This window comes from Moschus berezovskii, chromosome 18 (assembly GCF_049115385.1).
Source record: "Moschus berezovskii isolate FMDL1 chromosome 18, NW_MosBer_1.0, whole genome shotgun sequence".
Lineage (NCBI taxonomy): Eukaryota > Metazoa > Chordata > Mammalia > Artiodactyla > Moschidae > Moschus > Moschus berezovskii.
In genome coordinates this window covers 42371189-42388843 of record NC_142477.1, presented here as the reverse complement: position 1 = coordinate 42388843, position 17655 = coordinate 42371189, and the positions used below count along the sequence as shown (strand labels likewise).

The 17655-nt window shown below is 39.7% G+C and overlaps 1 pseudogene; it reads left to right on the top strand.

Moving 5' to 3' along the window:
* The first annotated feature begins 3055 nt into the window (after positions 1 to 3055).
* On the top strand, positions 3056 to 4511 carry LOC129553060 (elongation factor 1-alpha 1 pseudogene; annotated as a pseudogene).
* Positions 4512 to 17655: the final 13144 nt, after the last annotated feature.

Sequence of the window (17655 nt, the reverse complement as noted above, 5' to 3'; positions counted from 1 at the left end):
TGAACACCCAGGATTGATCTTTAGAATGCAGTGGTTGGATCTCCTTAGCCCTTAGAAGATAAGTTAACATAGAAAATAAGAAGTATGATCTCATATTCATTGTGTGCTCCATATCATACACTGTTCCAGGCAATAGGGATATAGTGCTGGACAAAATAAATAAAAGCCTCTGCCTTCATATATCCAATCTGCAGGAAATAAGTTACTGTGGGTGCTTCAAAGATTAAGCTGATTAAGAAGTTACATGACTAAAGATATTTGAAGTTTGCTAGACCTTTCATGAGTGAAGTGAGTTAGGAGTTCCCAAGCACATATCATAGTTTTTTGCTTGTCTTTTGTCCATTTTCTTTCAGCATTTTAAAATTTTTTGTAAAAAATATGCACAACATGAATTTACCATCTTAATCATTTTTAAATGGACATTTCATTAGTCAGTTCGTCCTCATGGTTGCACAACCAATCCCCGGAACTCATCATCTTGCAAAACAGAACTTTGCCTGTTTTGAATCCATTTTATTTCTATATATTCTATAAGAATAGGGAAAATAATTGTTGAAAGAAACAGATCTTGGATAATTTGTATGTGAATTGTATGAAAATCAAAAGCCTTTCATGTTATCTAATATGATAATTCTGATTGAAAATAATAGCTTCAAAAGGTACTTATAAATTTTTCTCTATAGCATTTACTTTCAACTACCTATTCAGATACACAGTTTATTGTGAAGCTTTTGTTTACTTAGCACTGGCCTACTGCACAAGTGTGTCTGAAGGCACTTGGGAATGCATCCAGGATCATCTAACTCTAATTTACAGCCAACAGTATGATTTAGAAGTGTGGTGAAATATCAGCTGCCACATCAGTAATTCCAATTTGCTGCTTTAAAAATTACAGCACTATAAATAAAGAATCAGAAATGCTGATTGTATCACTCTAACCAAGCACAAAGTGCAAGTCACAGAATACTACTCAAAGTCATAGGAAAGTGTATATACCAGGTGAGATTCCTTAATATATCCTACAAACTCAGCCACTTTTAGGTTTTTTTACTAAAATCAAATAAGTAGCAATTATACTCTTACAAAGCTCTTGAGAAATAATTGCCTCAGTCAATTATCATCTACCCTTTGTTGTTGTTTAGTAGTTAAGTCATATCTGACTCTTAGGCGACCCCATGGACTCTAGCCTGCCAGGCTCCTCTGTCCATGGAATATCCCAGGCAAGAAAACTGGAGTGGTTTGCCATTTCCTTCTTCAGGGGATCTTCATGACCCAGGGATCGAACCCATGTCTCCTGCTTTGGCAGACAGATTCTTTACCACTGAGCTGCCTGGGAAGCCTTTACTGAAATTAATTTGCTTATCGCTGGGCAAGATTGAAGGCAAAAGGAGAAGCATCACCAACTCAATGGACATGAATTTGAGAAAACTGCAGGAGTTAGTGAAGGACAGGGGAGCCTGGCATGCTGCAGTTCATGGGGTCACAAAGAGTCAGATAGGACTTAGGGACTGAACAACAGCATTGCTTGAAAATTGTTAAGATTATTTCTCAACAATCTCAGCAATTTGTATTCTTTTCCAAATAGTTGGTTAGATAGTAATGATCAAATCCCAACATAAAAAAAAAAAAAAGGTTGTACGTGTGACAGGGAGAGTTACTCACTAGGTTGACACTAAGGTCTCACTCTTATGATTAACTTGTTCAATGAATTTACTTGTCATCAGGACTGATATTCATCAATTACTTACAAGTAGGGCTCTACTTGGGGCTTCCCTTGTGGCTCAGCTGGTAAGGAATCCACCTGCAATGCGGGAGACCTGGGTTGGGAAGATCCCCTGCAGAACTGAATGGGTATCCACTCTAGTATTCTGGCCTGGAGAATTCCATGGACTGTATAGTACATGGGGTCACAAAGAGTTAAACACGACTGAGGGACTTTCACTAGACTCTAAGGCTCTACTGGTTGGCTGCAGGAGGTATCCTTCCCGGGTGATACTACAGCCCATTCTGATTGGACTCTGACTATGCTTTTCTGTTTTTGTAATCACTTAGAGTGTCACTACTGCTTATAATGTATAACTTTTCAATATCCCGGTTTCCATCTCTAGGTTAATTAGCTCAGTGGTTGGCAGTGAGTAATTGTTCTGCTGTTTGTTTGCTTTCCTATAACAGGAATTCACAAGCCACTTACTTAGAGATTTTACCATCATCACCACAGAACCTACCATCTGTAGACCTGAAGACACAGCTGAAATAAAATTTAGCTACTTCCTTCAATAAATGGGGACCCGTCATTATCTTACAGTGTTAAAAAACTTGAAAGTCCTAGTTGTTTTACAATGCTAGATTTTTTGGCATCCATCCTTGAAATGGCTTGTTTCAAATTTCATTTCCAGCAATCCAAGGTTTCACTAGTTATGGATGCTCCCAGATTTCACACGATAGAACATCTTACTTCATCATGTTTGAGTTACTCAAGTCAAAATTTCTCTTCATGTGACAGGGCAGCCACTCTTTGTCCTGTCTGAAAGACCTTTCCCTGAATTTCTTTGTGTTACAAAATCATCTTCAAACAGACAACCACAGACATTTGCAATTCCAGGCGTTTGAAAAGCTTTATTCACATTTAAGCACTAGAAAGTTATTACATTCCAACTCATTTCCAGTTCCCAGGCTTACTGAATTACTGACTCATGCTGACTCATAGATGGATCTTATCCTTGGATGCTTCTTACTTATAACCTGAACCAAATTCTCAAGTAGTTTCTTAAAGCATTTTTTAAGAAAATAAAACATAAAGAGAAAAATCTGTCTGCAGCTTTGATATTTTGATTTCTGTACCTCATTTACCAGAAATATCTCAGATGAGTCTGAAAAATGCCCTATATATATATATATATGTATACACACACACACATATATATGCACACATATGTACATGTATACATGTATATGTACATATATATCAGATATAAAAGAAAATGCTCTTTGAGCTATCATAATACCACTTTAAATAGTAAAATATTGCTTTTTCGCAACGGGTTTGCCGCCAGGACACAGGTGTTGTGAAAACCACCGTTAAACCTAAGCCAAAATGGGAAAGGAGAAGACCCACATCAACATCGTTGTCATTGGGCACGTAGATTCAGGGAAGTCTACCACGACTGGCCATCTGATCTACAAATTTGGCGGGATCGACAAGAGAACAATTGAAAAGGAGGCTGCCAAGATGGGAAAGGGCTCCTTCAAATATGCCTGGGTCTTGGACAAACTGAAAGCTGAACGTGAGCGTGGTATCACCATTGATATCTCCCTGTGGAAATTTGAGACCAGCAAGTACTATGTTACCATCATTGATGCCCCAGGATACAGAGACTTCATCAAAAACATGATTACAGGCACATCCTAGGCTGACTGTGTTGTCCTGATTGTTGCTGCTGGTGTTGGTGAATTTGAAGCCGGTATCTCCAAGAATGGGCAGACCCGTGAGCATGCCCTTCTGGCTTACACCCTGGGTGTGAAACAACTAATTGTTGGTGTTAACAAAATGGATTCCACTGAGCCACCCTACAGCCAGAAGAGATACGAGGAAATTGTAAAGGAAGTCAGCACCTACATTAAGAAAATTGGCTACAACCACGACACAGTAGCATTTGTGCCAATTTCTGGCTGGAATGGAGACAACATGCTGGAGCCAAGTGCTAACATGCCATGGTTCAAGGGATGGAAAGTCACCGGTAAGGATGGCAATGCCAGTGGAACCACCCTGCTTGAAGCTCTGGATTGTATCCTGCCACCAACTCGCCCAACTGACAAGCCCTTGTGTTTGCCTCTCCAGGATGTCTATAAAATTGGTGGTATTGGTACTGTCCCTGTGGGTCGTGTGGAGACTGGTGTTCTCGAACCTGGCATGGTGGTCACCTTTGCTCCAGTTAATGTAACAACTGAAGTGAAGTCTGTAGAAATGCACCATGAAGCACTGAGTGAAGCCCTTCCTGGGGACAATGTGGGCTTCAATGTCAAGAACGTGTCTGTCAAAGATGTCCGTCGTGGCAATGTGGCTGGTGACAGCAAAAATGATCCACCCATGGAAGCTGCTGGCTTCACAGCTCAGGTGATTATTTTGAACCACCCAGGCCAAATCAGTGCTGGATATGCACCTGTGCTGGATTGTCACACAGCTCACATTGCTTGAAAGTTTGCTGAGCTGAAGGAGAAGATTGATCGTCATTCTGGGAAAAAGCTGGAAGATGGCCCTAAATTCTTGGAATCTGGTGACGCTGCCATCGTCGATATGGTTCCTGGCAAACCCATGTGTGTCGAGAGCTTCTCTGACTATCCTCCCCTGGGCCATTTTGCTGTGCGTGACATGAGACGGACAGTCGCCGTGGGTGTCATCAAAGCAGTAAACAAGAAGGCAGCTGGAGCTGGCAAGGTCACCAAGTCTGCCCAGAATGCTCAGAAGGCTAAATGAATACCTGCCACCCCAGTCTTAATCAGTGGTAGAAGAACGGTCTCAGAACTCTTTGTCTCAATTGGCCATTTAAGTTTAATAGTAAAAGACTGGTTAATGATAACAATGCATCGTAAAACCTTCGGAAGGAAAAGAGAATGTTTTTGTGGACCATATATTTTGTGTGTGGCAGTTTAAGCTATTAGTTTTTAAAATCAGTACTTTTTAATGAAAACAACTTGACCAAAAATCTGTCACAGAATTTGAGACCCATTAAAAAAAGATTAATGAGAAAAAAAAATAGTAAAATATTCACATATATTAGTTCATCTAAACCATTTAATGACCCTATTTTGCATGTAGAATATATTTCTGCTATTATAAGTAAGGCCAAGCTCTAAGTTTCTATTCTTGGGAATCATTCCACAGTTAGAGTGTCTCTAAGGCAATGGTAAGCCACTCCAGTACTCTTGCCTAGAAAATCCCATGGATGGAGGAGCCTGGTAGGCTACAGTCCATGGGGTCACTACGAGTCAGACACAACTGAGCGACTTCACTTTCACTTTCATGCATTGGAGAAGGCAATGGCAACCCACTCCAGTGTTCTTGCCTGGAGAATCCCAGGGACGGGGGAGCCTGGTGGGCTGCCATCTATGGGGTCGCATAGAGTCCGACATGACTGAAGTGACTTAGCAGCAGCAGCATGAGTTTGAATTAACCCACATTCTGAAATCAACTGTGACCCAAAGCAAAAAACATGAAGGTGACACTTGCCTAACCAGGTGCATGGTTGAGTGTCAACAATCAACCTGGTTATAGATGGGGGACAGAAACTATTATAAGAGCACCCTCATTTCTAGCCCCTGGTAACCAGATCCTTACTTGAGCCACTTTTTACTATCCTGCTAATTCCATTGCTTATTTAATTGCATACTTAGTTGCTTAGTCATGTCTGACTCTTTGTGACCCTTTGAATTGTAGTCTGCCAGGCTCCTCTGTTCATGTGATTTTTTTTTCTGGCAAGAATACTGGAGTGGGTTGCCATTTCCTCCTCCAGAGGATGCTCTCAATCCAGGGATCATACATATATCTTTTGTGTCTCCTGCATTGCAGCTGGATTCTCTAATTTGCCCTGATGCCTAAATTGGGGCTTCCCAGGTGGCACAGCGGTAAAGAATCTGCTGGCCAATGCTGGAGACTCAAGAGACACAGGTTCATTCCCGTGGTTGAGAAGAATCCCTGGAGAAGAAAATGTCAACCCTCTCCAATACTTTTGGCTGGAGAATTCCATGGACAGAGGACCCTGGCAGGCTATAATCCGTGAGGTCACAAAAAGTTGGACACGCTGAGCAACTGAGCTTGCACGCACAATGCCTAAATCACCAATTCAGTCTGTGCTTCTTGGCAAAAATACAACAATGGATCAGTTCCTTAGGGAATTATGAATGTGGATGAGAATTTAAGTTTTACTTGCACAGAATTCTTAGTTGAATCTCTCCTTTACTATTAATAACAGATTCAATGGAGGAAAATTTTCCATGTTGATATGTTCTTTGTGGAGCCCTCAGAAGATAAAAACTAAACTAGTGCATGGACTAATCAGGGAATTAAATATTAAATTTTAGATATTGCTTACCTTAAGCAGCAATGCAACATGCAGAGCTGTGGAAATACAGAATGAGTACTTTAGCAAGGAATTTTCTATTTCTGGTGGTATTCAATCATTAATCCAGATGAACACTCAGGGAAGACTGATGATCCAATGATCATTCATCAGACCTCAAGAGATTTGATGTCTCAGCAGTATTTGACACAGCTCATCACTATCATCCATTTCCCAAATTATTACAATAGTCTTCTTACTGAAGTCTCTATTTCAAGTACACCAGTTGGTCTAAAAAATTGCACAGTAATTGGACAAAATCTTGCCAAAGGCTAGAGATTGAATTGATGATTAGGCAGCAGGCTAGTGAAACAGGCAATGGAGTTAACAGACTGGTAGAAAGTACCTCTTGTAAGGGTCTGAGTACCAGGAGCTGGGAACAGAAAGGCTGAATCGTAACCCCTGCCCTTCTGCAGCCAGGATAACTGCTCCCAGTAAAAAATAAGGGCCTCATATGCACTCATTGGGCTTCCCTTGTGGCTCAGCTGGTAAAGAATTCGCTTGCAATACAGGAGACGTGTGTTCAATCCCTGGGTTGGGAAGATACCTTGGAGAAGGGAAAGGCTCCCCACTCCAGGATTCTGGCCTGGAGAATTCCATGGACTGTATAGACTATGGGGTCACAAAGAGTCGGACATGACTGAATGACTTTCACTTAAATAAATCTACTCATTATTCTAAATATTCTTGCATGGACCATTTAAAGGTAATACCAGTCAATCAAATTCTTTGTAAAGACAGAGCCCACAGAAATTATTTGCCTGGAATGTCTTACAACCTAGGAGTGCTCCTGACTGAAATCCTACATCAGTCCATATAACAGGACATTTATTAGTTTATCTGTCCAGAGTGGGTCTTTTGGCAAGTTCTGCACCTCTAAAGAATCTCTTGATGAGAGTGAAGGAGGAGAGTGAAAAGTCTGGCTTACAACTAAATATTAAAAAAAAATTAAAAAAAACTAAGACCCTGGCATCTGGCCCTATCATTTCATGGCAAATAGAAGGGGAAAAAGTGGAAGCAGTGACAGATTTCCTCTTCTTGGACTCTAAAATCACTGGACGGTGACTGCGGCCATGAAATCTAAGACAATTGCTTCTTGGCAGGAAAGCTATGACAAATCTAGACAGTGTGTTGAAAATCAGAGACACCACATTGATGACAAAGGTCTGTATATTCAAGGCTATGGTCTTCCCAGTGGACATGTAAGATTGTGACAGCTTTCTGTAAAGAAGGCAGAGTGACAAAGAATTGATGCCTTCGAACTGTGATGCTGGAGAAGACTCCTGAGAGTTCCTTGGACAGAAGGAAGATGAAACTAGCCAATCTTAAAGGAAATCAACCCTGAATACCCATTGGAAGGACTGATGCTGAAGCTCTAGTATTTTGGTCACCTGATGTGAACAGCCAACTCACTGGAAGTTTTCCTGATGCTGGGAAAGATTGAGAGGAGAAGGAGAAGGTGATGGTCAGAGGATGAGATGGCTGGATGGCATCGCTAATGCAATGGACATGAACTTGGACAAACTCTGGGAGATGGTGAGGCACCGAGAGGCCTGGCATGTTGCAGCCCATTGGGTCTCAAAGAGTCAGACTCAACTGGGTGGCTGAAAAATAACAATACACCTCTGGTACCTGCTCTGATGCCAAGCACACCACTATCTCAAGCTCTTTGCATTTGCTTTGCATCTGCTGCTCCTGAGCAACTCTCCGACTGGGTATTGGGTTGGCCAAAAGCTTCATTCAGATTTTTCCATCAGCTGGTATGGAAAACTTGAATGAATTTTTGGCCAGCTTAATATCTACAGGTGTCATCTCGTACCTTCAGATCTTACTCAGATGCCATCTTCTCAGTGAAACCTTCTTCCCAACATCCTATGTAAATTGTATTCACCAATGCAATTATTTCCATTCTCTTTATCACCATTCCTTATCGTTTTTTCTTTCTACAGCACCCTTATTGCTGTTTCATGTGTTTATTTACTTGTTTGCTATTTGTATCTTCCTACCAACCTACAAGTAAGGATTTTTATCTATTTATTCACTGTTCTGCCCCCAGCTATTGATGAATATATTTGTTGAGTGAATAATGGAATATCAAGTAAATGGGTTAATCAATGAATGATGGCTGGACTTCACTCAGAAGTTTCCTTTAACTCCTCTCCATAAATTTCCATGTGTAAAACCCAATATATATACTGATTTCTTTCAAATTACAATGAACAACAAGCCTTTGACTGTGTAGATCACAATAAACTGTGGAATATTCTGAAAGAGGTGGGAATACCAGACCACCTGACCTGCCTCTTGAGAAATCTGTATGCAGGTCAGGAAGAAACAGTTAGAACTGGACATGGAACAGCAAATTGGTTCCAAATAGGAAAAGGAGTACATCAAGGCTGTATATTGTCACCCTGCTTATTTAAATTGTATGCAGAGTATATTATGAGAAATGTTGGGCTGTATGAAACACAAGCCAGAATCAAGATTGTCAGGAGAAATATCAACAACCTCAGATATGCAGATGATACCACCCTTATGGCAGAAAGTGAAGAGGAACTAAAGAGCCTATTGATGAAAGTAAAAGAGGAGAGTGAAAAAGCTGGCTTAAAGCTCAACATTCAGAAAACTAAGATCATGGCATCTGGTCCCATCACTTCATGGCAAATAGATGGAGAAACAGTGAAAATAGGGGCTGACTTTATTTTCTTGGGCTCCAAAATCACAGATGGTACTGCAACCATGAAATTAAAAGACACTTACTCCTTGGAAGGAAAGTTATGACCAATCTAGACAGCATGTTAAAAAGCAGAGACATTACTTTGCCAACAAAGGTCCGTCTAGTCAAAGCTACGGTTTTTGCAGTAGTCATGTATGGATGTGAGAGTTAGACTATAAAGAAAGTTAAGCACTGAGAACTGATGCTTTTGAACTGTGGTGTTGGAGATGACTCTTGAGAGTCCCTTGGTCTGCAAGGAGATCCAACCAATCAATGCTAAAGGAAATCAGTCCTGAATATTCATTGGAAGGAGTGATGTTGAAACTGAAACTCCAGTACTTTGGCCACCTGATGTGAAGAGCTGACTCATTTGAAAAGACCCTGATGCTGAGAAAGATTGAAGGCAGAAGGAGAAGAGGACAACAGAGGAGAGATGGTTAGATGGCATCACCGATGTGATGGACATCGGTGAGTAGGCTCCAGGAGTTGGTGATGGACAGGGAAGCCTGGCATGCTGCAGTCCATGGGGTGACAAAGAGTTGGACATGACTGAGCGACTGAACTGAAATAAACTGAACAAGGAAGAACAAGTCAGCACTAGAGTTAAACGTAGTTTCAGCAAAAATTTCACAAAAGGTTGTTTTTCTGGTCTTCCATTTTGTATAGAATCATCAATATTCACCCACTTCTTAAGACCCTGGCAAGAAGCCTTCTGTTTCAAAACTATTTGTCCATTGTTTTTTTCTTATCTTAGTAAAAACTATAACTTTTATTTTTCTATTTCTGATACTTATCTTGAATTAGTCAGCTTCTAGCTTTTCTCTTCTTCCAATTTTGGCCCATGTAGGCTGACTGTCTTTTATTTCACTCTAGTCCTGAAACCTTCTTCCTAAATCATATTATTTTATGGTTGTCATACCTATAGAATTATTTTTCTATTGTGATGATTTCAGAATACCAATTAATGATCTTTTTAAGAAGGATATTTCTGGAGAACATGCAGTGTTATGCAATGAATGGACAACTTGATTAAATACTCTCTCGTTAGAGGTAAAAAGCTACCAAAAGTCATTTTATTTTATTCTGTCATATTTGTTTCAGAGGATAAAGTTGTATTTGTAGTTCCTATGACTATTTTTAAAAAATATTTTAGGTGGCAATAAGAGGCATGACGGACTTTAAGTGCAAAATTTGATTTCCATCTTTTTTTTCCCTTGGCATGGTTGGGGTGGCATAAATCAACTTTAAAAAACATACTATGACATTTTAAATTTAAGACTACTGTTAACAGCAAAATCTGACTTCAGACTGATTTGGCAACTAGGATTGCAAAGAGGAAAAAAAACTTTTCAGAAGGAAAAAATATTTCTCTGTCTTTCCAGTAATACAGTTTATTAATAAAGATGACTTTCTTATATAACATAGTGTCAGTTTGTAGAATTTAAACTCTAAGCTTTTTAGGACATGATCCTTTGCTCGGTTCCGGCCTCACTGGTCTGTGATATAACCAATAGTGCCATTCTGAAGACAAATGGACCACACCAATGGAGAGATCTGTGATCCTCCATCAAGGATAGATGAGATTTGATATTTATTCCTAATTATACTATTTTATGACCTAACCACTTAAACCTTGAATTAATAAATTTAGTTTTTAAAAGATTAGCAAGCTGAAAGGGCAGTTATGTATACTATTATATGCAGATTCTAGTAATAACTATAGCTACTACTTTAGTATAACAGTTAAGAACTTAGGTTTTGGGGAATTCCCTGGTGGTCCAGTGGTTAAGACTTCACCTTCCAATGCAAAGATTACAGTTTCAATCCCTGGTTGGGGAGCTAAGATCCCACATGCCTTCTGGCCAAAAATCCAAAACATTTAATAAAAAGCAATATTGTAGTAAATCCAATAAAAACTAAAGAAAAAAAAAAAGAGTTTAGATTTTGGTATCAAATTACCCTGCTACTTAGTTGTCATGTAACCTTGAGTACAATTTTCTAGCTGTTGTTTATGATGTTATTGTTATAATTGTGCTTCCCAGGTGGCTCAGATGGTAAAGAATCTGCCCACAGTGCAGGAGAATTGGGTTCAATCCCTGGGTCAGGAAGATACTCTGGAGAAGGAAATGGCAACCTACTCCAGTATTTCTGCCTGGAGAATTCCATGGACAGAGGATCCTAGAGGGCTACAGTCCATACAGTCACAAAGAGTCGAACACCACTGAGCTACTAACACACTTTCACATTGTTATAATTATCATCACTACTTTTAATATCATCTTTCCAGGACCCTTAAGCAAGTTAGAATATACTTTCCTATGCAATGTTTATCAAATAGTAAGTTTTAGTAAAATATGAAGTGTAGACGTATAGAACTCTGCCCAGAAAGACCAAGATAAATTTGGAGTCCTGGAGTACCAGAGAAGCATCATGAAACATGACCTAGAATGTATGGCTGGCTCTGGGGACAGAGAGCACCATTAATTCAATATGAAGGGCACTACAGATATATCTTAAAGCACAACTTTGCTCAGTAAGTTCAAAATAATAATAAAGTTAATTTTTAATCAAATAATAAATATATCATTTAAAGGAAATGACTTGATATATTTAGTACATAGAAGAAAATATTTAATAATTTTACAAAATCTTGACATCTAGAGGATATCTGGGTAGTTTAGCTACCCAGGCTCATTCACTTCTTATTTTTAAAAGAGGCTGAAGGATATGTGATGATTTAGTCCATAGATTAGGGTCTCCAAAGTTTTTTTGCTTACTTATTCCTAAAGGAATATTGAAAATAACATCCTACACATGTTTACAAGTTTATATCAATAATTTTTCAATGAAAGTTTAATTAGTTGCAAAAGATACTAATTTCAGCATATTGTAAATATTAACTTTTAAAATAAAACCCCTGTACTACTCTTAATGTATCTCCTGTAGTCTAAGTACCATGATGATTCAATACTCACTATTATTTTTAATATTCACTATTATATTTACAAAAGCATAAACAATGTCTTCAACAGTCTTCAGCTTTGTCTCTTTTTTTTCATGAGTTGCAGTTTTCATCCTAGTTCCCACATAGTGTTGTATCTTAATGTATATAATTTCATGCTTGCAGATCTTTTACTCATTACTCCTACCTTTAAGAAAACTATGTACATACTGAAATTAATTTTTTAAAATTTTATGACCGACAAATCTCTAAGTGTTAAATAGAAAGTTCTTCTGTATTAAAAACTCATTCCAACTGTTAGCTCATAATTGATCAAAAGGATATAAATATAAACTTGAAACAAAATACTTGTATATTTTCCAAAGTACTTTTGGAAGTGCATCTGCTCTTGATTTTTATTCAATAATGAGTTAATACATTTATCAATAATAATAGTTTTTGCTAGATTAGACAGCATAAATTCTATTCTTATTTTGTACTTTTATAGATTTAAGGGCTGAGAAATTGTGTTCACATACTAAGTAAGTAAAAACATAAGGAGTTTTCCTTGTGCACTATCAATCAATTCTTTACATCTCATCCAAGTTTTGTGCCACAAGCCACTTTGCAATCTTTCATCAAAAATATTTTTAACAAAGAATCGGCTGACATTTTTATTACATTTTTCTTGAACGCTCTTAAAAGTAAAGAATTACAAACCACCAGATTTGAAAAAAGGACTTCTTATCTATTCATTATAGTTACTCATTTTTACACATCACTCTCACCATTATTTCAAATTCTCTCTCTTTATTTGATGCCACAAAAGTTTTGATACATGCTGCTAGGTAAGGTAAGACTGAATATTGATGAAGGGTGTGACTTTATTGTATAGAAATGAAGCAAGAGTGATTTTGAAGGGGATCTTTGGACCACAGATGAGTTCTCAGGGAAATATATTCTAGGAGATTAAATTTAAGAGTAAATTTTGAAGATCAGTAATTGATTATATTAAAATAATCCCACTAAAATTACTATTTTTGCCTTCTCACCACATGGAAAGTCTTTATATACCCCTGGGATACATGTACCCTAGTTTAAAGAATGCTGTTTTTGAAAGTCTCTGGAAAGAATAGTGAATATTTAGAGTAGGGTAAAAGTTTCTAAAAATACTACTTGATATCTGGAAGAGAATGAATAAAATCTATTATATAGAAATGGCAGTATGTATGTATGTATGTATTTAAAGATACAAATGTGGTCCAGAGCTGGAGGTACAAAGTTTCTGTTGATCATTACAACTTTAACCTGGATACTTTAACACCCAGGAGATTTCTTCTATTTTGTAATTGCTCAATGGATGCTACCCATACTCAACCTGACTTATATTTTATGTCACATGAGATGTAGTACAATGTTATTTTCTCAAACATATAAAAACAATGCATGACTAAAATATATCATGCTTCCATTTCATTCTTGCTGTCTTCTCCAATCCAATTAAAAAAGGGGGTGTGTGTGTGTGAGTGTGTTGCAGAGGTGGGGGATGTTATATGAAAATGTTTATAAGTAAAATAGAAAATATGCTTCTTATTTTTTCTATCAGCTATCCCGATATAAACTATGATTTAATCTCACATTGATTATGTGATGTAACATATCTTTGGTCATACTAATATACCATTTAATTGTACACTTTAAATGTGTGAATTTTATAATATGTGAATTACATCTCACTAAAGTTCTTGGGCTTCCCTGGTGGCTCAGAGGTTAAAGCGTCTGCCTCCAATTCAGGAGACCCGGGTTCGATCCCTGGGTCGGGAAGATCCCCTGGAGAAGGAAATGGTAACCCACTCCAGTATTCTTGCCTGGAGAATCCCATGGACGGAGAAGCCTGATAGGCTACAGTCCACGGGGTCGCAAAGAGTCGGACACGACTGAGCGACGGAACGAAAGTTCTTATAGTAAAAAAAAACAAACCTGTTCACTTTTCACTTTCACATATTGGAGAAGGAAATGGCAACCCACTCCAGTGTTCTTGCCTGGAGAATCCCAGGGACGGGGGAGCCTGGTGGGCTTCCGTCTATGGGGTCACACAGAGTCGGACACGACTGAAGTGACTTAGCAGCAGCAGCAGCAGCAGCAGCATATTGGAGATGAGTAACATCTCAATAGAATAAAGATCACTGATAGATCTTGTCCCTGGCTTCGTGCCTGGTGAGGCTACTTGCACTTGGAAGGCTGCTGCTGCTCTTGCGGCTGCTGCTGCTAAGTCGCTTCAGTCGTGTCCGACTCTGTGCAGTCCCATAGACGGCAGCCTACCAGGCTCCGCTGTCCCTGGGATTCTCCAGGCAAGAACACTGGAGTAGGTTGCCATTTCCTTCTCCAATGCATGAAAGTGAAAAGTAAAAGTGAAGTCGCTCAGTCGTCTCCGACTCTTGGCGACCCCATGGACTGCTGCCTACCAGGCTCCTCTGCCCATGGGATTTTCCAGGCAAGAATATTGGAGTTGGGTGCCATTGCCTTCTCCCTTGGAAGGTTGGGAGGTAGGTAAAAGGTTCAGTTCAGTTCAGTTCAGTTCAGTCTCTCAGTCGTGTCCGACTCTCCGCGACCCCATGAATCACAGCACGCCAGGCCTCCCTGTCCATCACCAACTCCCGGAGTACACTCAAACTCATGTCCACAGAGTCGGTGATGCCATCCAGCCATCTCATTCTCCGTCGTCCCCTTCTCCTCCCACCCCCAACCTTTCCCAGCATCAGAGTCTTTTCCAGTGAGTCAACTCGCCGCATGAGGTGGCCAAAGTATTGCAGTTTCAGCTTTAGCATCAGTCCCTCCAATGAACATCCAGGATTGATCTCCTTTAGAATGGACTGGTTGGATCTCCTTGCAGTATAAGGGACTCTCAAGAGTCTTCTCCAACACCACAGTTCAAAAGCATTGATTCTTCGGCGATCAGCTTTCTTCACAGTCCAACTCTCACATCCATACATGACCACGGGAAAAACCATAGCCTTAACTAGACGGACCTTGGTTGGCAAAGTAATGTCTCTGCTTTTTAATATACTATCAAGGTTGGTCATAACTTTCCTTCCAAGGAGCAAGCGTCTTTTAATTTCATGGCTGCAATCAGCATCTGCAGTGATTTTGGAGACCAAAAAAATAAAGTCTGACACTGTTTCCACTGTTTTTCCATATATTTCCCATGAAGGGATGGGACCAGATGCCATGATCTTTGTTTTCTGAATGTTGAGCTTCAAGCCAACCTTTTCACTCTCCTCTTTCACTTTCATCAAGAGGCTTTTGAGTTCCTCTTCACTTTCTGCCATAAGGGTAGTGTCATCTGCATATCTGAGGTTATTGATATTTCTCCCAGCAATCTTGATTCCAGCTTGTGCTTCTTCCAGCCCAGCGTTCCTCATGATGTACTCTGCTTAGAAGTTAAATAAGCAGGGTGACAATATACAACCTTGACGTACACCTTTTCCTATTTGGAACCAGTCTGTTGTTCCATGTCCAGTTCTAACTGTTGCTTCCTGACCTGCATACAGGTTTCTCAAGAGGCAGGTCAGGTGGTCTGGGATTCCCATCTCTTTCAGAATGTTCCACAGTTTATTGTGATCCACACAGTCAAAGGCTTTGGCATAGTCAATGAAGCAGAAATAGATGTTTTTCTGAAACTCTCTTGCTTTCTCCATGATCCAGCGGATGTTGGCAATTTGATCTCTGGTGCCTCTACCTTTTCTAAAACCTGCTTGAACATCTGGGAGTTCACGGTTTACATACTGTTGAAGTCTGGCTTGGAGAATTTTGAGCATGACTTTACTAGCGTGTGAGATGAGTGCAATTGTGCGGTAGTTTGAGCATTCTTTGGCATTGCCTTTCTTTGGGATTGGAATGAAGACTGACCTTTTCCAGTCCTGTGGCCACTGCTGAGTTTTCCAAATCTGCTGGCATATTGAGTGCAGCACTTTCATAGCATCATCTTTCAAGATTTGAAATAGCTCAACTGGAATTCCATCACCACCACTAGCTTTGTTCGTAGTGATGCTTTCTAAGGCCCACTTGACTTCACATTCCAAGATGTCTGGCTCTAGGTCAGTGATCACGTTATTGTGACTATCTTGGTCGTGAAGATCAGGTAAAAGGTTACAGAGTATGATTTCTTGGAAAGTAAAGATGAACAATTCACAAGCAGACAAGTTGAGGGTGTATATAAAAAAGAGAAAAGAAAACTATAGTAATATACACTATGAGATTAGTATAAAAAAGAGGGAGTTTCCAATTGAGTCAGATATCAAAAATGTCCACTGAAACACAGTGACCCCACCAAGCATCTCTGGAAGCATTAGACAAACTCACATCTTGAATCATGAACACTGAGTCAAGGAGATCAAGCAATTGGGTGAGAGGGAGAAATGGTGACTGATGAGGTAGATTCATCAGTGAGGACCTCTGTGAAAGCCTCAATCTTGGTTCTTCAGATGGAAATAGCATGTCACATGGAACTCCCTCATAAAAAAAAAAAAAAGACAGTGAATAATCAGTTACATAATGATTGTTCATGATCTCTGTTTTATTCGTGGTATATTACTGTTGTTCTTAGCGACTCCATGGACTGCTGCAAGCCAGGCTCCTAGGTTCTCCACTATCTCCTGGAATTTGCTCAAATTCTTTCCCATTGAGTCAGTGAGCTTATCTAACCATCTCATCCTCTCCCACCCACTTTCCCTTTTGCTTTCAATCTTTCCCAGCATCAGGGTCTTTTCCAATGAGTCAGTTTTTTTTGCATCAGGTAGCCAAAGTATTGGAGCTTCAGTTTCAGCATCAGTCCTTCCAGTGCAAATTCAGGGTATTTTCCTTTAGGATTTATTGGTTGGCTCTCCTTGCAGTTCATGGGACTCTTGAATCTTCTCCGGACCACAATTTGAAAGTATAAATTCTTTAGTGCTAAGCCTTCTTTGGAGAAGGCAATGGCAACCCACTCCAGTACTCATGCCTGGAAAATCCCATGGATGGAGGAGCCTGGTAGGCTGTAGTTCATGGGGTCGCTAAGAGTCGGACACAACTGAGTGACTTCCCTTTCACTTTTCACTTTCATGCATTGGAGAAGGAAATGGCAACCCACTCCAGTGTTCTTGCCCGGAGAATCCCAGGGATGGGGGAGCCTGGTGGGCTTCCGTCTATGGGGTTGCACGACTGAAGCGACTTAGCAGTAGCAGCAAGCCTTCTTTATGATCCAACTCTCACATCCATACATGATTACTGGAAAAATCATAACTTTGACTAGGTGGACTTTGGTGTAAATTATGCCTCTACTTTATAATATGCTGTCTAGGTTTGTCATAGCTTTTCTTCAAGGAGCAAGAGTCTTAATTTCATGGCTGCAGTCACCATCCACAGTGATTTTGGAGCCCAAGAAAGTAAAATCTGTCCCTGCTTCTACTTTTTCCCCTTCTATTTGCCATGAAGTGATGGAACTAGATGCCATGATCTTCATTTTCTGAATGTTGAGTTTTAAGCCAGCTTTTTCACTCTCCTCTTTTACACTCATCAAGAGGCTCTTTAGTTCCTTTTCACTTTCTGCCATTAGATTACTATCATCTACATATCTGAGGTTAATACTTCTCCCAGCAATCTTGATCACAGTTTGTGATTCATCCAGCCTGGCATTTCACCTGATGTACTTTTCATACAAGTTAAAGATGCACAGTAACAATATACAGACTTGACATACTCCTTTCCCAATTTGGAACCAGTTTTCCATGTAAGTTTCTAAATATTGCTTCTTGACACACACACAGATTTCTCAGGAGGCAGGTAAGGTGGTCTGGTATTCCCATTTCTTTAAGAATTTTCTACAGTTTGTTGTGCTCCACACA